Source organism: Mirounga angustirostris, unplaced genomic scaffold (genome assembly GCF_029215605.1).
Source record: "Mirounga angustirostris isolate CCGP_5_RB_7025 unplaced genomic scaffold, mMirAng1.0.hap1 SCAF_17, whole genome shotgun sequence".
In the NCBI taxonomy this organism is placed as follows: domain Eukaryota; kingdom Metazoa; phylum Chordata; class Mammalia; order Carnivora; family Phocidae; genus Mirounga; species Mirounga angustirostris.
The window spans coordinates 10,755,972-10,776,411 of NW_026991725.1; the positions used below are offsets into that span (position 1 = coordinate 10,755,972).

The window sequence follows — 20,440 nt, forward strand, 5'->3', positions numbered from 1 at the left end:
CACAGGAGCCTGACGCTATGTCACATGCCTGCGTCATTCCCCTCACTACGTCTCATCACATAGGCATCTTTTTTTTTTTTTTAAAGATTTTATTTATTTATTTGACAGAGAGAGACACAGCGGGAGAGGGAACACAGGCAGGGGGAGTGGGAGAGGGAGAAGCAGGCTTCCCGCGAGCAGGGAGCCTGATGCGGGGCTCGATCCCAGGACCCTGGGATCATGACCTGAGCCGAAGGCAGACGCTCAATGACTGAGCCACCCAGGCATCTTATCATCTCACATCATCACAAGAAGGGGGAGTACAGCACAATAAGACAGAGACCACATTCACATTTTTATTACAGTATATTGTTATAATTGTTCTATTTCATTATTAGCTGTTGTTATTATTCTCTTATTGAGCCTACTTCATAAATTAAACTTTATCATAGTATGTATGTGCAGGAAAATGTATATTTTGGGTTTGGTACTATCCATGGCTTCAGTGATCCACTGGGAGTTTTGGATCATATACGCTGTAGATGGGGGCGGGGGGGAGGGCGGACTATAGGTATTCTGAAAAATCTTGCCAGTCTGCAAATTCACACTGAGAAATTTTGTAATTCCCACAGGGGAAAAAGGAGGATCAAGGATATATTGATTAAAGCCCTTATGAATATTTTTCTGCTCCCAAAAACAAAATATGGCAACACACTAGAAATAATACCAAGAACACTTATTTTGATTTGCTGATAATGTAAAGCAATTGTTAACAACTTTATTGAGATATACTTCACTTACTATATAATTCACCCATGCAAAATGTATATAATTAAGTGTATTTTGGTCAATTCACAGAGTTGTGCAATCACCACCATTTAATCTTAGAACATTTTCATCCCACCTAAAAGAAACCCCAAACCTATTAGTTACCATCCCCAGTAAACCCCACCCACATACTCCCATAGCCCTAAGCAATCATTAATCTTCCTGTCTTTATGATATGCCCATTCCTGACATTTCATATAAATGCAATCATACAATTTATGGTCTTTTATGACTAGCTTATTTCACTTAACATGTGTTCTACGGTTTATCCATGTTATCGTATATATCAGTACTTCCTTTTTTTTTTTTTTACAGCTGAATGATATTCCATTGTATAGATACAAATTTACCTATTCATTAATTGAGGCATATCTGAGTTATTTCCACCTCATGGTTATTATGAATAATGCTGGTATGGATATTCATGACCAAATTTTTCTGCAGACATGTGCTTTCATTTTTCTTGGGTAAATATCTATGAGTGGAATTGCTAGGTCACATAGTAACCTTATGTTTGACATCTTGAGGAACTGCCAGCCTGTTTTCCAAAACAGGTGCACCACTTTACATTCCCACCAGCAGTGTTGGACAGGTCTGATTTTTCTACATCCTCGTCAGCCCTTGTTATTATCTGACTTTTTGATTATAGCCATCCTACTGGGTATAAAATATTATTTCATTGTGGTTCTGATTTGCATTTCCCTGATGGCTAATGAGGCTGAGCATCCTCTTGTGCTTACTGATCATTTGTGTATCTTCTTTGGAGAAATGCCTATTCAGATGCCTTTGCCATTCTTTAATTAGGCTGTCTTTTTATTATTGAGCTGTAAGAGTTCTTTATATATTCTAGATACCAGTCCTTATCAATGCCCATTCTGTGTGTTGTCTTTTCACCCTCTTGATGGTATCATTTGCAGTAGAAGAGTTTTGAATTTTGACATAGTCAAATTTTTCCTTTTGTCATTTGTGCTTTTGGGGTTGTATCTAAGAAATCATTCATGATCCACGGCCATGAATATTTACTTCTGTGTTTTCTTCTAAGAGTTTTATAACTTTAGCTCTTATATTATGATCCACTTTTTTAATTTTATTCTTTTTAAGATTTTATTTTATTTATTTGAGAGAGAGAGAATGAGAGACAGAGAGCATGAGAGGGAGGAGGGTCAGAGGGAGAAGCAGACTCCCTGCCGAGCAGGGAGCCCGATGCGGGACTCGATCTTGGGACTCTAGGATCATGACCTGAGCCGAAGGCAGTCGCTTAATCAACTGAGCCACCCAGGCGCCCTTATGATCCACTTTAAGTTAACTTTTGTGCATGCTGTGAAGTAGTGATCCAACTTCATTCTTTTGCATGTGGATATCCAATTGCACCATTTGCTGAAAGACTATTCTTTTTCCCATTGAACTGTTTTGGCACTCTTGCCAAAAAAACCAAGTAGTTTTTAAAGCATTTGGTTTTATGGCCACAAATTCCCTGGCTTTCTGAATTTGTGACGTATAGTTATTGATTCCTAACCTTTCAGTCTTCCATGGTTCATAGCCACAAATGCTTGAGATGGAAAAAAAGATTGGGGCAACCCTCTATTTAACTTACTTATTAGTCTAGCTGAGTCAGAATTTTTCAAACTCCCTCCCCAATACATAGACCACATGGGAAGCAAGCGCAGTCAACTTCTCTTACATGTGTTTCAGTCCCTCTGTCACTGAGATATGAAAAGCAGACTCACAAGGCTTGGGTTTACTCTTCCTTCAGCTTCCTCTCTAGCTCCCACAAGAAATCCTCGTGAAGGGGTGCCTGGGTGGCTCAGTGGTTAAGCGTCTGCCTTCGGCTCAGGTCATGATCCCAGGGTCCTGGGATCGAGCCCCGCATCGGGCTCCCTGCTCCGCGGGAAGCCTGCTTCTCCCTCTCCCACTCCCCCTGCTTGTGTTCCCTCTCTCGCTGTGTCTCTGTCAAATAAATAAAATCTTTAAAAAAAAAAAAAGAAAAGAAAAATCCTCGTGAAAATGTATCTCTTTCTGCTCTGCCCCCTGCTTTACCACATTTTTTTCTTATCAGCTTCCCAGTCTTTCAAATTAACCCCCAAAGGAGTCACTTTCAATTTTTATATACTATATTTAAAGTATGTAAAAAAATAAATCTACATATACTATAATTTCAAATAGTTGGGAAGGAGTTACTATAAATGCCTATAGTATAAAATTGCCATAAAGTAACCCACTCCCCATAGGTAACTATTTTTTCTGTTTTCTTTCCACATTGCCTATTCACTCCTCAACCAGCTCTGTAACACTAACATTTTTGCCTCCACTGCTCTACTGAAACAACTCAAGCCAAGGTCTCAAGATCTCCATGGCTAATGGCCGTGGGTCATGACTCATCCTACTAGACTTCTTGAAGCAGCAAGTGACACTAGACACTCTTACCTTCCTAGAACACTTTCTTGGCATCTTCGAGGCATCTCCCTGGTTTTATTCCACAATCAGCCATCTCCTCTGCCCAAAATTACATGCTAACATTCCTCAAGACTCCGTTCTAAGCTGCCTTTTCTTCTCACTCCATATGCTTTCTCCAAGAGTTTCATTCTGTTCTCAAGACTTCAATGACCTAAGAGTTATCCCTGGAATTCCTTTTCCTTTACATTCAATATCTAATCTGTCTCCAAGTCCTGTGTATGTGACCCACTCATTCATGAATCTGTCCATTTTTATCTATCTCCACTGCCTATATCCTACTATAGGCTAACATCATCTTCGTTCATTCCATAAATATGTATTGAGTACGCTGGGAAAATAATGAAAAATAAAACAGACATGGTCTCACCTGAGTTAGTATGATTTCCATATATTTTCTCTTGCCCCTCCTCCATTTTGCTCTCCTAATTATAGTCAGAGTAATATTTTTATTTTTATTTTTTGAGAGAGCGAGCACACGCACAAGAGTTGGGGGGTGGGGCAGAAGGAGTGAGAATCTTAAGTAGGCTCTACACCCAGCGTGGAGCTCAATCTCACGATCCTGAGATCAGAACCTGAGTTGAAATTAAGAGTCATATGCTTAGCTGACTGAGCCTCTCCCAGGCGCCCTGGTCAGAGTAGTATTTTTAAAAATGCAGATACACCAGAGGACAAAATTCTTATTGCAGCCCCAAGGCTCAACAGTCTTGTCTGGTCCCTTATCTACCTTCTCCAGGCTAACCTTCCATCTCTGTGCTCCAGTCTCAACAGTCTTCTTTCTGCACCTGAAATGCTCCCAGACCTACTCCCATCACAGAACCCTTGTGCACAGGCACTGCTGGGGGCATGCTTCCCTAACCATTTACCTGTTTGCACCCCACATCCTTCTCTACTCATTTGTTAATCTCGGTTTAATCATCTCTTCTTTAGGGAAATCTTTCTTAACTGCACCCTACACACACACACACACACGGCTTTTGTTGTATTTAATTTACATGTTGTTAGTGGATTACCTGATTAATGCCTATCTCCTCCTCTAATCCAGAGTACCACAATCTACCTAAGCAACTGATGTCATTACCATTATCAGCAAATCTCCTTCCCAAACAATACTCTCCTTCTCACATGTTTTAGTAGGGCCCAGAGAAGTGGGTGGTTTGTTTTAAGTGGGTGAGAATTACCCTTTTTTTCTCCTTCATTTAATATATTGTTCTTGACTTATTCATTGATTAATAACAGTCAACATGCATGAATTAGGAAAATAAAACCAAGACCCTTGAAGATATGAATACGTCCATGAGAGTTTATTTCCTACAGAGCTACAGAACTAGCTTTCTTTGTGCAATGCACCTCAGCATTGCAAATATGAATTGATCCATTTCCTTGCATCATCTCAAGAATTACCCTTTTTGGGGCACCTGGGTGCTTCAGTCAGTTAAGCGTCTGCCTTCAACTTAGGTCATGATTCCAGGGTCCTGGGATCGAGCCCTGTGTTGGGCTCCCTGCTCAGCAGGGAGCCTTCTTCTCCCTCTCCCTCTGCCCCTCCCCCCTGGTTGTGTGTGCATGCACAGTCTCTAATAAATAAATAAAATCTTAAAAAAAAAAAAGAATTACCCTTTTTTAAAACCATCCCAAGAGTACTTGAATTAAAAAAACAAAAACAGGGTGCCTGGGTGGCTCAGTTGGTTGTCTTTTTTTTTTCATTTTTTAATTTAAATTCAATTAATTATCATATAATGTATTATTGGTTTTAAAGGTAGAGGTCAGTGATTCATCAGTCTTATATAATACCCAGTGCTCATTACATCATGTGTCCTCCTTAATGTCTATCACCCAGTTACCCCATCCCCTCACCCCCCTCCCCTCCCCTCAGCAACCCTCAGTTTGTTTCCTATGATTAAGAATCTCTTATGGTTTATCTCCCTCTTTGGTTTTGTCTTATTTTTTCCTCTCTTCCTCTATGATCCTCTGTTTTGTTTCTTAAATTCCACATATCAGTGAGACCATATGATAACTGTCTTTCTCTGATGGACTTATTTTGCTTAGCATAATACCCTCTAGTTCCATCCACATTGTTGCAAATGGCAAGATTTCATTTTTGATGGCTGAGTAGTATTCCACTTTATATATATACACACCGCATCTTCTTTATGAGTGTCTGACTCTTGATTTTTGGCTCCAGTCATGATCTCAGGATCATGGGATTGAGCCCTGCGTCAGGCTCTGCACTCGTGGGGAGTCTGCTTGGGATTCTCTCTCTCTCCCCTTCCCAGTCCCTCTGCCCCTCCCCCTCTCACACTCCCCCACTAAAATAAATATTTATTTTTAAAAAATATTTTATTTATTTGTTTGACAGAGAGAGACACAGCGAGAGCAGGAATACAAGCAGGGGGAGTGGGAGAGGGAGAAGCAGGCTTCCTGCAGAGCAGGGAGCCTGATGCGGGGCTCAATCCCAGGACCCTGGGATCACGACCTGAGCCGAAGGCAGACACTTAACGACTGAGCCACCCAGGCGCCCCAATAAATAAATCTTTAAAACAAAAACAAAAAATTAATCCAAATGAATTAAAAGATCTTCAATCACTTTTCATTCTTTTAATGTTAAAATGATGTAGATCTGTCCTCCCTCTTGGATCTCATTTCTCAAAGGAAAAAGCTGGTTCTTCTCAGGAAAAGAAGAGAGAGAACAGATCTTTTGTGCTTCCTCTAATCCATCCATACCCTCTTTCTGTAGTCTCTTTGAGATGGTCCTTTTATTGCAAAAAAAGGTGTCTTGACATCTTTATTATAAAAATCTGAATTAATTTCAATATAGTGTTTTTTATTTAAACATCTTTTATTTACGAAATACGTTTTTCAAATTCCAAATCTCGGATTTTCATCTCCCATTTTCTAAAATGCAATGATTCTAGATATGAGCTTTCATTATGTGAATACGTGTGCTGCATAATTCAGTATAAATGTAAATATCTGCTCATGAGTCAGTACAACACCATGGCCTTGGAGTCTGACAGATCTGGGTTCTGAATCCCAGCTATGCCCCTTACTAGCTGTGTAATCTGGGAGAAGTTATTTGACCTCTCCAGAGATTCAGTTTCCTCAACCATAAGGAAGTAATAATTTTATCTCATAAAAGTTGATTTGGTATTTTAGAAGATGATAAAAGTAATGCACTTAAGCAAAATTTAAGTATTCAATAAACAGAGATATTGTCAACATCAGATAACAATAATAACCCCCAAACCCCATTTGGGCAAAAAAATTCAACACCTTCCATAGCTAAATCACCACCACCACAGACGCTAACAATGAACAAGTGCAATTATTCAGTTTTCCTTTCTACTGATTTTTGACAGTAGATTAGATATAAAATGAAGGAAAAGCAGAATGAAGAAAATGTAAAAGCACAGAAAATTCACAGAAATGGTAAGTCAATACTTGAGAAGTATGCTCTTGGTTGTAGGACTTTTCCAAACTGGACCATGATAAATTAGAGCAAAAGTGACCCTCTCCTTTATCATTTATTCCATTTGAACAACTAACTGCTATTCCCTTTCCATGACCTGCAACTCTGGCCACTATCCTCTGATCACAAGATCCCTTCCACCCAGTAGCCCCACCCCGCCCAGTCTCACTCTATTAATGCACTGTCCACCCTTCTTTGAAGGTCCAGATCAAATGCCATCTCCTCCTCCCTGCAGCCTTCTTGAACTCCCCCAAACTGTTATTTCTCTCTCTTCTGAATTCTTTCATACCCCCTCACCAAGCATGCTGGTTGTTTATATTTCTGTCATCTCCTGTGCCTGGCTGTAAGCTTCCCAAAGGCAGGGTATATAGTCTGACTCAAATGCTCACCTCCCCCAGAAGTCTGAACGCTGCGGTGCACACAGCGGTTATTCAATACCATTTCTAAAATGACAGTTATGTAGCAAGCATTCTTCTAGATCTGGTGATCAGGGATGAACAGCATCTAGCTTCTGCAATGGAAAGTACAATAATTACAGGAAGAGTAGGATAGAGAAGAATGGAGAGAAATCAGGATGTGTGAATAAAATCCAAGAAGCATCTTAATACTGACGTTACAAATAACCCACCTTTAGTTACTAAAATAAGAAAACGTATAGCTAGAGGCTACCACTGAAAGTCAGCCTGACTCTGCCTCGCTGCCCTTGGTCTTTAAGGATTTGATTAGTTTTTCCACTTTCTGATTCAGTGTTGCATCATGCCTCCACTCCAGAGCGAGAGCCAAGTAAGGCCTACAATTTGGAAGGGATGATAAATTCATTCACTGAATAAAGTAACACTGTTTTCTCAGCACAAGTTCTAAAATATTTCAAAGGCCATAATATTTCACTAGGCTTGGCCATTTGGATTAAAATTTATTAGTCAAAACAGAAAACTTTCTCATCAGATCCCATATATTCCATTAGGCATGATATATAATGTCTCCCGATGTCTAATTATTAACTGGGAGTGTAAGTAAATCACTATCAGTATTAGGCCCTGATATGTGCAGACAGGGTAAGAATTAAGTAATTCGAATGTTAAAGAACTTCTTTTTTTGACAGTTTGCTTTTCCTTTCTTTTTCTTACAAATAAAAACAATTTTACAAGAATCAAGTGACAAATTTAGCCATTCGTCCTAATCCATACCAAACTAACAATGTACAGAGAGTTCTATTGTTCAGAATTTCCAACAGTCCTCATTTCCAGTATTCTGCCCCTTGAACACCAGATGGTTATCCTGGTGTGTTTCTTTTTTTTCTTCTTCTATCTTTAATAAAGGTGGGAAGAAGGGTTATATATCCTTTGGGACCCCAGCTCAGTCACTGACTATTTCTGGGCATTCCTGGGCAGAGTTGTTTTTAATGGCATCAAACAACATATCTTTTGTATGGAAGAATAAGGAGGAAGTCATTCAGAACTAGAGAAAATTTTACTAAAAGGATGCACAAGGAAGAAACTGGAAGGGTAGTACTAACCTGTGCTCTGTAATGATGTTCTTTAGGGATGAAAAGCCCAGCTGAAACAAACTTCTCCCTGACTTTCCAACATTCTCCTTCTAGCATTTAGACTCCAATAATTCTTCGGCCCCACCAGGATCAATAACCCATTGATCCTGGCACCTTTGCAGCATCCTGCTTCTTCTCCTCATGTGCTTACTCCCCTCCTTCCTCAGGTGGAAGTGACTCCACAGTCCAACAGGATAATCACTCCTGGTATACACTCTCAACTTCCTTGCATGATGTGATATCCCTTTGTCAAACAGATTCATGATCCTTTGGGGACTGATGGGTCTTGGAATTCAGAATTTTGAGGATATTAGGAGGATAAGACAGAGTATAAAACACAAATGCCCCAGCAGAGTCTAGGACAGCACCCTAAAGTCAAACACATGAATATCGCTGCAGCAAAATATATGAATCTTCCCCACTAGGTGGGATAAATAAAGCCTTACAGGTTTATAATAGCTTCGTGACCTTCCAGATCAGATGTTGCCACCACAAAAGTTTGCCAAACTTACCAAAACAAAACAAAAAACTGTGAGTTTTCAGAACTTTTTAAACTTCAGAAATGCAGTAAAGGGATTATGTACCTGTATTCCTTTGGCAAAACCCCCAACCATGTTAAATCTCAGTACCTGCATCCATGCAGGGCTGGAGAAAAAGACAAGACCATGGGAACTGGTGTCCCCCACTGTTAAGTCATTAGCACTGACCTCACGTGTATTGACTTCAGTGCTACCTGACAATTCCCCAATGGGTTTGTCATTCTCCCACTCTGTCAGGGGACTCTCCCATACCTCCTCTTTTCTCAAACTTCCAGCCCCTGCCACATCTTCTCACTCACGGCTTCTTAATTCATAAAGTACAATGAAACAAGACAAAAGCACCCAGATGAGAATTTCCACATGCTTCCACTGTATCTACTTGCAAATGTACCCATATATTCTGCCTTCCCTCTAATACGTATGGATGAAGTGTCCGTCAGACCAAGCCCTCTTGACCTGAATACTCCCCAGCAATTCTTGCCTCTCTTCTGAAACATCCACTTCCCCTCACTGAGCCATTTCCATCAGCATACAAAGTACATCTCCTATCTTAAAACAAAACAAAACAAGACAATCTCTCCCAAACCTCCCCTCCCCCCTCCAGCTGCTCTATTTCTCTATTCTCGTTACAGCAACCCCCCCGGACAGCTGTCTATATGCAGTATCTCCGATTTTTCTTTCATTCTTTCTTGAACCCATTCCATCATTCTACCAAAACAGTTCTTGTCAAGGTCACCATGACTCCCACTTGCTGACACCAATGGTCAATTCTCAGTCTGTATGTCACTTGATCTGCAGCAACTGACATAGGTCACACTCTTCTTTTAAAAAAAAGTTTTATTCAGATATAATTCACAAACCGGTACAATTCACCAATTTAAACTATATGATTCAATGGTTTTGTATATTCACAGAGTTGTGCAACCATCACCACAATCAATTTTAGAATATATTCATCACTCCCAAAAGAAACCCATTACCCATTACTTGTCACTTCCCATTTCCCTCCTATGACCCTCAACCCTAGGCAACCATTATTCCACTTTCTCTCTATACAGATGTGTCTATTCTGGATATCTCATATATATGGAATCATAAAATATGTAGTCTTCTGTGACTGGATCTTTCACTTAGCATAATGTTTTCAAGGCTTATTCATGTTGTAGCAATTATCAGTACTTCGTTCCTTTTTATAGCTGAATAATACTCTATTGCATGGATACACCACATTTTGTTTATCCATTTATCAGTTAAGGGAGATTCGGACTGTTTTCTTTGTGGCTATTATGAATTAATGCTGTGAATATTCATGTACGATGGGTGGGCATATGCTTTCATTTCTCTTGGATATACACTGAAGAGTGAAATTACCAGGTCATATGGGAACTCTAAATTTAATGTTTTGAGGAACTGCCAAACTGTTTTCCACAGAGGCTGCACCAATTTATATTCCCACCAGCAGTATTTTCCATATCCTTGTCAATACTTGTTATATCATCTTTTTGATTATAGCCATCTTAGTAGTGTAAGGTGGCATTCATTGTGCTTTTGATATGTATTTCCCTAAAGACTAATAATGTTGAGCATCTTTTTACTGGTCATTTAAATATCTTCTTTGGAGGGGTGCCTGGGTGGCTCAGTCAGTTAAGCGTCTGCCTTTGGCTCAGGTCATGATCTCAGGGTCCTGGAATAGAGCCCCGCGTTGGGCTCCCTCTTCAGTAGGGAGTCTGCTTCTCCCTCTCTCTCTGCCCCTCCCCACCATGCTCACTCTCTCTCTCAAATAAATAAAATCTTGAAAAAAAATCTTCTTTAGAGAAATGTTTATTCAGATCCTTTGCCATTTAAAAAAAATTATTTTTGAGAGAAAGGGAGAGCAGGGAGACAGAGGGAGAGGAGAGAGAGAATCTCAAGCAGACACCCCACTGAGCGTGGAGCCTGACACGGGGCTCGTTCTCACAACCCCAAGATCATGATGTGAGCTGAAATCAAAAGTCCGACAACACTTAACCAACTGAGTTGCCCAGGTGCCCCTGCCATTTTTTATTAGGTTATTTATCTTTTATTATTACACTGTAAGAGTGCTTTATATATTCTAGATACCAGTCTCTTACCAGATACATGATTTGTAAGTATTTTCTCCCACAAATATTTGTGGGTCTTTTCACTTTCCTGTTTTGCAGCACCAAAGTTTTTTATTTCAATTTAGTCAAATTTATCTATTTTTTCTTTTGTCACTTGTGCTTTTGAAGTTCTAAGAACCCATTTCCTAACCAAAGTTCATGAAGATTTACTCCTATGCGTTCTTCTAAAAGTTTTATAGTTTTAGCTTTTACATTTAGGTATGTGATCCATTTTGAATTATTTTTTGTGTAGGTGTGAGGGAGGGCACCAACTTCATTCTTTTGCATGTGGATATCCATTTGTCCCAGCACTATTTGTTGAAAAGATGGTTCACTTCCCATTGCACTGTCTTGGCACCCTTGTTGAATGCCAACTGACCATAAATGTAAAGGTTTATTTCTGTATTCTCGATTGTATTCCATTGATCTATATACCTAACTCTATGCCACCACCACAACATCTTGATTATTGTAGGTTTGTAGTAAGCTTTGAAATTAGGAAGTATGAGTCTTCCAATTGTTCTTTTTCAAGATGGTTTTGGCTCTTCTGGGTCCCTTGCATTTCCATATGAATTTTAGGATCAGTTTATCAATTTCTACAAAGAGGCAGCTGGGATTCTGATAGAGATTGTGTTGAATCTGAAGATCAGTTTGGGGAGTACTGCCACCTTAAGAATATTAACTCATCTACTCTATGAACATGGGATGACTTTCCATTTATTCAGGTCTTTTAAAATTTCTTTCAACAGTGTTTATAGTTTTCAGTGTACAAATCTTTCACCTCCCTGGTTAAATTTATTACCAGGTATTTTATTCTTTTGGATACTATTATAAATGGAATAGTTTTTCTTTTCAGATTGTTCATAGCTGGTGTACAGAAACACAACTGAATTTTTTTGTGTACATCTTGTATCCTGCAATTTTGCTGAATTCGTTTATTAGCTGATAGTTCTTTGATGGCTTCTTTGGGATTTTCTTTTTTTTTTTTTTTAAGATTTTATTTACTTATTCATGAGAGAGAGAGAGAGAGAAGCAGAGGCAGAGGGAGAGGCAGGCACCCTGCTGAGCAGGAAGCCCGATGCGGGACTCGGTCCCAGGACCCTGGGATCATGACCTGAGCCAAAGGCAGATGCTTAATCATATGAGCCACCCAGGCGCCCTCTTTGGGATTTTCCATATATAGGATATATATATAGGATCATGCCATCTGCACATAAGAGATAGTTTTACTTCTTCCACTCCAATTTGATGCCTTTATTTCTTTTTCTTGCCTAGCTGTTCTGTCTAGGACCTCCAGTACAATGTTGAGTGTTAGTGGCAAGAGCAGACATATTTGTCGTGTTCCTAATCTTAGAGGAAAGCATTCAGTCTTTCAGCATTGAGTAGGTAAAAGTGGGTTTTCACAGATGTTCTTTATCAAGTAAAAAAGTTCCCTTCTATCCCCAGTTTGTTTTATATTTTTGTTTTTGTTAGCTGTGTGTTTTCATCATGAAAGGGCTAAATGTTTTTTTCTGCATCTATTGAGGTGATCATGTGGTTTTTGTCCTTATTCTATTGATATGGTGTATTACATTAATTGATTTTTGATGTTAAATGAACCTTGTGTTCCTGGGCTAAATCCCACTTGGTTATGGTACATAATCTTTTTTATGTTTTGCTGGATTGAGTCTGCTAGGACTCTTGCATCTATATTCATAAGAGATATTGGTCTGTAGTTTTCTTTCCTGTGTTGCTTTTGTCTGGTTTTGGTATCAGGATGATACTGTATTTCCTCCTTCTTGAAACACTTTTATATGGAACCTGGGAAATCACTCTTCCCTCACTCTCTTAGCTTACCAGTTGCTCCTTCTCACTCACCTTTGCTGGCTGCCCTTCATCTGCCCAACCTCTAAATGTCTGAATGTCCCAGGACTCGGGGTTTGAATCAATTCTTTTATTCTCTTGCTTCATTCTCTAGGTAAATCTTGTTCAGTCTCATGGTATTAAATACAATCTATATGCTGATGGCTCTCAAATTTAGTCAAGCCCAAACTTTTCCATGAACTCCAAAATTATAGCTATAACTACCTCTTCAACAACTCCATATGAATGTTTTGGAGGTAACCTAAACTTAATATAATTGATCAAAATCATTAAAGCTAAAACAGGTCCATGGAGGGGAAAAAAAGCTTAATAAAGCCAAAACTAAGTTCCAGATTTCTCCTCCAAATTAGCTTCTCTCATTGTTTTTCCCCATCTCAGTAAATGGCAATTTTGTCCTTCCAATTGCTCAGGCCAAAAACCTTAAAGTCATCCTGGACTCCTTTCTTTCCATGCCCCATATGAAATCCAACAGCAAATCCTGTCAGTTCACCTTGAACATAAACTCAGAATCCAACCACTTAGCACTCTACAAAACCACCCTAGTCCCAGTTACCACCATCTCTTACCTGATTATCACTAGACTCTCTTAACTAGTTTCCTGTTTGCCACCCTACCCCCTACAGTTTATTCTCAACACGAACCAGCAGAGGGATTCTTTTGAAATATTAGACCAATCACGGAACTCCTCTGTTCAAAACCCTTTAGCGGTTTCCCATCTCAGTCACAATCAAAGCCAAAGTGCTGTAAGTAGCTTACAAAGTCCTACAGTACCTGGCCCCCCATTACCTCTCTTTCCTCTTCTCCTATCACTCTTTCTTGCCTACTCCACCCCAATGACATTGGCCTCCTTGAATTTCCTAGAACATGCTAGCCACCACTGTGCCTCAGAGCCTCTGCACTTGCCATTCCCTTTGCCCCATGAACTCTTCCTCCAGATACCTCCATGGCTGTTATTTATTGTCTTCAGGTCTCTGCTCACATACAGCCTTATCCCCTGAACCTCCTACATAAAAATAGTAACCATCCCCTCCCTACCCTAGTAGTCCCTTCACCCATACCTGGTTTTAGAATTTCCTACTGTACAGTCACAATACATTTCCCCTAGCTCTAAGCTAGAATGGATGCTCACAACGACAGAACTTTGCTTTGTTGCAGCCCCTAACAGAACTCCAAGAGAACTTTCTATGATGAGGAGAAGTTCTATATTTGCACCGTCCAGGGGCCTAGCCACTAGCACATGTGGCCACGCAGCACTTGAGATGTGGCCGGCATGACTGAGGAACTGAATTTTTAACTTTAATCTATTTTAATTAATTTAAATTTAAATAGCTACATGTGGCTAGCAGCTACTGCATTAGACAGCAGAGCACAGCCTAAAACAGCAGTTACTCAAAAAGACAGCAGGTATGCAAATATTTATTGAATGAATGATGCAAGGAAGAAAGAAATCTGAAGGCTTTTTTTCTCCTTAACTTTCTATCATAGAAAATTTCAGAAATACACAAAAGTAGGCCGTAGCTAAATGAACCCTCCAATACCTATCACCAACATGAAGGCTCCTCTAACCTGAAATAAGTTTCAGTAGATATCGGCATCTCAATCCAGCTTGTAACAATTACTACATTCTTGGAAAACAGGGATTTTATATTATCCAGAGTTTATTTCAAACAGCATCTCTTAGGGTCTTTTATTTAATTTTATTTTTTAAAGATTTATTTATTTGAGAGCGCACGCGTGTGGGCGCGTATGCACCTGCACACACAAGCTGGGGGTGGGACAGAGAGAGGGGGAGGCAAGCAGACTCCCCGCTGAGTGCAGAGCGCCATGAAGGGCTCCATCCCAGGCTGCTGAGATCATGACCTGAGCCAAAACCAAGAGTCGGATGCTCAACCGACTGAGCCACCAAGGCACCCCTCCTAGGGTCTTTTAGAAGTTATACAAAATGACTTTAGGAATCAGATCAGGTATATGTTGGGGGGAAAAACTGGTATGCAAATCAGTGCTTGAGGCAGACACCAGAAAACTACATGTATGTTTTTGTATCAAGGACCGATTACTCTCCTTCACCATTTACTTTCTCCACCCGAATTTTAATGAAGTCACACTCTTAAGGAGAAGCTATGTGACCACACAAATTAAGAGAGAATCTCACTCCTGTTGGATGACACAAATTCCTTGGGCAGGGATTCCGTCTTCTTAGTCTTTATAAACCTAGCATCTGGTATAATAAATGTTAATTGAATGAAGTTCATAATTGCATAAAAGCGATACATATGAATTGTCAGAGTGCAAACAGACATACTCACTGGACCTCCCATTTCCTAAACAGATATATTCTGAAAAGGAAATTTTCAAATGGATTTTCAAACATGTCAGATCAAAGGGCAGCTTAATATGCTGGAAAGAAAATCAAACCGGGAGCAAGAATTCTTGGATTTCAATGTCCTGACTCACTAAGTGGGGTGATCCTATACTAGTCATGTACTTGCTTTAGGCTCCAGTTTGTAAAAAGACAGTCTGGCCTTGATGTTCTTCAAAGATGCTATCTAATTTTAAAGCAATTATGTTCTATTCTAGATCCACAGTACACAAAAATTTTTAAAGATGCTTATTAACTTACCTTTCTATGCCAAATCATCTTCCCTATAATTTACTTTAAAGGAGCTATACACTGAGTATGATTTAATAAGAAGAGATCATATTTACTTTAGGGAACAGGTAGTGTTCCCCATTTCCTGAGAAGTACCAAATTCTTCACTTGGGGCCACTAAAATACTGCTGGGGTCCTATGTTTGATTTATACTCAGCTGGCTGACATTGTGCTTATTAGTATGGAAAAGGCCATTTTGGCCACATATTTGCCTAGTAAATTCCAAAGGTACCACTTGTGTTTGAAAAAGTTTCTTCAACAGTTCTAAGCCAATTCTTGTCTCTTTCCTAGCTGGCTCCATAAAATGTACTGTTTCAGGCTTTGTTCTGAGGTTTTACCTTTATTAAACGAGGTAGTAGTACTGAAGTCATGCTCTGATGTTTTTTAAAGCAAAGAAACGGAAACAAATGAGGGCCAGCTGCATGTACTTTCCCTCAGACACTACTGTTAGATGAAATTTCTGGACCTTGCATTTAAAATGTGGCTTTGGGCCTCCTGTCCTATGAAGCCTCCCAATAGCAAGCCCATGCTAGCAATCAAATGCCAATACTGATGCTGAATTTGGGTCTAAACATTGACAGATCAACAATGGCAGCACAGAAGCTAGAATGTACCTCAAATAAAATTCTTACACATGGTACACAAAATAATCTTGTAATTATTAAAACTGGAGTTTAATTGGACATTGGTATTTGGTGTGGGTTGTTGTTTTGTATTTATTTATTTGGAATTTATTTATTTATTTGAAAGAGGGGGAGAGAGAGTGAGAGAGAGAATGCGTGGGGGGGGGGGAGCAGCAGAGGGAGAGGGAGAATCCCAAGCAGACTCCTGCCTGAGCGCGAAACCTGATGCTTGATCTCACGACCCTGAGATCATGACTTGAGCCAAAATCAAGGGTCGGACACTCAACCAACTAAGACACCCAGGTGCCCCAGGTTGTTTTGCTGGGTTTTTTAAACCTATACTACGCCTCAAGAAACCTAACTGATTAATTCTCTGCTGTATTTTTGCCATAATTCCAATTTTCAAGTTTATGTACTTCATATATATATATATATCCTCTCTAAAATCATCATATAGGTCTATGTGTAATAAGTTTCATCAAATTTTTAAGAAACACAACCCACATCTCAAATAACAGTAACATTTAAAAGTAAAACTAAAAATGAAATACTGCTCTGAACCAGAAGGTACCTGTTTTTTGACAATGAATTAAAAGGAACAGGTTCAAATCAAACTTTAAAATATATTATTAACCATCAACTGAACCACTGTAGAGACATATGCCAACAGTAAGAATACTGTACTGCCATTAACCACAGGAATGGCTTGAAACATCTTATTCACACTAAGATCTAAATGTATGCAATTAAAGCCAGCACATCAACTGTCCATATTAATCACTCACCAATTTAATTAAGGTAAACCATCTTGTCAGAAAGCTTGCCTCTTCCCTATTTCTTAACATTATCGACTTTTAATAGTTCACCGAATTAGTAATTACTTGTTTATGGCATTATCAAATATCTAAGTCCAGCATGTGGCAAGGTCAGTTATAGACATGCCCTGATGGCATGTGAAAGGAGAAATTTAACCCATCAAAGTGGTCATCGAAAGAGCCAAACCTATTATCCCTTTCTCTAGACACTCCTGGTTAAATTCAAAGTGACAGGACAAACCAGATCAAAACTAAACAGAGCTAGAAGCAACATACAAAATCCTAATGAACCCTTAGAACCCAGGTATCGATTTGTCAATATCTAAGCTCAATTAGTCCTTTCAGAACAAAGTACCTCATGAAGTGACAAGAAACTAGTTTGAGGTCTGGGATATGAAAAGAATAAAAGCAGTCACTTTATATTGCTCATTGCTAAGTGCAGTCATACCTCAACCTGGAGATCTTGTGGGGATTAAATAAAGATGTATGTCAAATACCGATCTACTAAGCCAAGGAGCTGACACATAACTAGTATTCAGTAAATGTTAGTCCTTCCTCAAATCTTTAAGAATACAGGCTTATCAAGTCAAACATCAACTGATGGTTTAAAAAAGCAAGTCAAAACAAAAGAAAAACCTTACATGGTGATACAGATAACACATCTCATAGAACTCAGCAAACAGGATAATGAAAAGGAAAAACAGATACTGAAAACATTTCTCAATGGCTCATCCTTTGTGGTCATTTACAACCTTCCTGTTTTGTGAAATTGTCTTTAGGGATGAGCTTTGACAAGAAAGAGGCCAAACGCAAACTAATTCCACTTGAGAGGGAAACTCAGAAATGCCTACAGCAGGTGAACAGTTTCTCTCATAAAATCTTCCCACTGGGTATACTTCAAGCTTTCAGCAATTCCAGTTTCCAAATAAACCGGTAGCACACCTATAAAGCTAATTTTTACATTAGAATTAAGTAACAGTTCAATAAATCATTTGCCTTCTAAGAAAAAAAAATGACTTTTTTTTTTAAAGATTTTATTTATTTATTTGACAGAGAGATAGAGAGAGAGAACAAGTAGGCAGAGAGGCAGGCAGAGGGAGAGGGAAAAACAGGCTCCCTGCCGAGCAGGGAGCCCGATGCGGGGCTCGATCCCAGCACCCCGGGACCACGACCTGAGCCGAAGGCAGCTGCCCAACCAACCGAGCCACCCAGGCGCCCAAAAAATGACTTTGTAATAAATAATATTTCTTCTGGTTCTAAGAAAATAAAGCTTATTTACAAACTGAAAGGTGTGTAATACGATAGTGAAGTCTTTTTATGGCTCAAGAATGAAATATTTAAGAAATAGAGGTGCAGAAAGAACAGGACTTGGTCTAAAAAGTCTTAAGATCAAGTACTTGTGTTACCATTTACTATATGGCTTCCAGGAAGTTACTTAACTTCTCAGGGATGCAGTTTCTTGTAAGATTCTTTTCAACCCAAAAATGATATGATTACTTATGATATCTGATACCCCTCAGTGCCCCCTTTCTATGTATATGTGCACACATGTACATACCTATACATATGTACCTTTATTAAATAATACAGATATATTTTCAAAGTTGTAGTAATTTAAGGGCCATTATGAAACAAAGGGAGAGAGAGAGAGGGAGAATGTGTGTGTATGTTGGGTATTCTGACCCTGAACATCATTCTCAGTAGTTAGGGCATTTACACAGCCTGAATTAACCAAGTAAGCCTTTAAACCCTTACAATGAAACATTAAAATTCAATGTGGCTATAATCTCTTCCTTACAAAACATGGACCCAAAGAGTCTGGCTTCAAGTATGGTTTAAAAAAAAAAAGGCGAAGTGTATTATATTCACCACCCAGCTCTTCCATATGACCACATTAAAAAAACACAAATGAAAACTCACAGGCCCATTGTAATACATTGTACCACTTCTGAATGCAACACTTAGCTCAGGCTTACTACCCTGACAAATAAAGGAAAGCACTTTATGAAGCCAATTTAATTGGGAGGTGACAGAAAACATACAGCCATTTTCTTTAGCCTTATCATTGAATTGGCTTCAGCTCCAATCTCGGGCAAATCCCACTCAACAGAAGAAATTAACCAGGTCAGCAGAACAGGTGCTGTGCTCTGTCTGTCAAGGGCCTGGCATCACCACAATTACTTGCACACAATGAAGCAGTAATCTTTACAGATCATCTCTCCCAAGAAGCATATTGGGGTGGGAGAGGAAAACTGAAGGGAGGCAGGGGGAAAGTGGGAAGAAGAAGAGGCAAAGAGAAAAGGCAAGAAAAGAAAATGAATGTGCAGCTGCCTTGCGGCTCAGCAGATGTCGGGGTGTGATGTACGAGGCTCGGATAAGCTGTCGTAGCCCGCTGCCAAAGAGCGGTAAGTGATTAAAGCCTGCACAGTTCTAAGCACCATATTTAGAATCTGCGGGGTTTCAAGACTTGCACCCATTCCTTGCTGTGCTGCCAGATGTTGGCAACTGGTCCAGTTCCTACTGACTGTGCATGGATGGCAGCAGTTGGTACAGCAGCAAGGCAATCTGGAATGCTTCCGGAGATGCTGTACATTAACAAGTGTCACCCATCATTCACCTTTACAGAAGGCTGAAACAACTCCAATTTGCTGCCACTTCCCTCTTGGGAAACAGCCAAGATAAAGTTGCGCCTGGCAGCCCCATTTGTTTCACTCAGGTGTTTCAGCTGCCTTGCTGACCTCTATTAGTTTAAGTTTTAATTTAGATTAACCCCAGCACCCCAATTAACCAGCAAGGGGAAAAGCTAAGATGTGACTAGTCATAACTCTGAAATCAGAATTATTATTATTAATTGGGATGAAGGGCCAATCAAGTAATGCTATTTCTTTTTAAACAGACCGCCAGGCAAAAAAAAAAAAGATAAAAAAATAAAAAAATCTTTCAGACTAAGATTGCCAGTGGAAGTAACTTCTCAGTAATTTCAGTTTATTTTATTAAGCCTATTTAATTTATGATGCACTTTCCATCAAACAATGTACACTTCAATTAATGAAGACTGGAGCATTTCTGATTGTCTCCCATGATCTCACACAATTATACAGCATTAATATCCCATATCAGGTACTTCCTTAGACACTCTAGAACAAAATAGAGTTCCCTACTCTTCTGACAAATGGATATAATAAGAGAAGAAAAGGAAAAAAGAATCAGGGCCTCTGACTAGGAACACCTGAGGACACACCAATCCTCTTTCCTACACCCTCTCATCATTACTTTTAAGGCTCACTTATGGCAATAATTTCATTGAACATTCCAGAGTGAATAGAGAGATTATTATTTCTCTTCTTAGGGCAAAGACTCAGAGCTATCCCCTTTACATAATCACCTGTTCTACTGGCCTCGTAGTGTAATTGTCCCATGTTCCTTCCTTCATATTCCAAATACATAATATAGTCATCATGGCTAAACCTTCAAGAAGCAGTTGCAAATTCCTTGGCAAAAGTTAGCATGCTAAAAATTCAGCAGAGAAAAAAAAAGAATATATCGATAAATAATGGTTC

The 20,440-nt window shown here is 39.4% G+C and overlaps 1 protein-coding gene across 7 annotated transcripts in view; it reads right to left on the minus strand.

The window, feature by feature from the left end:
- Window positions 1–20,440, minus strand: part of AATF (apoptosis antagonizing transcription factor) — a 101,228-nt gene that overhangs the window by 40,759 nt on the left and 40,029 nt on the right. Inside the window, exon 9 of one of the 7 annotated variants that reach the window (XR_006793288.3) lies at window positions 20,266–20,390. The exons of the other annotated variants lie outside the window; for them this stretch is intronic. The gene's annotated coding sequence lies outside the window, so the exon portion shown is untranslated. The remainder of the gene's footprint in view (window positions 1–20,265; window positions 20,391–20,440) is intronic. 7 annotated transcript variants of the gene reach the window in all.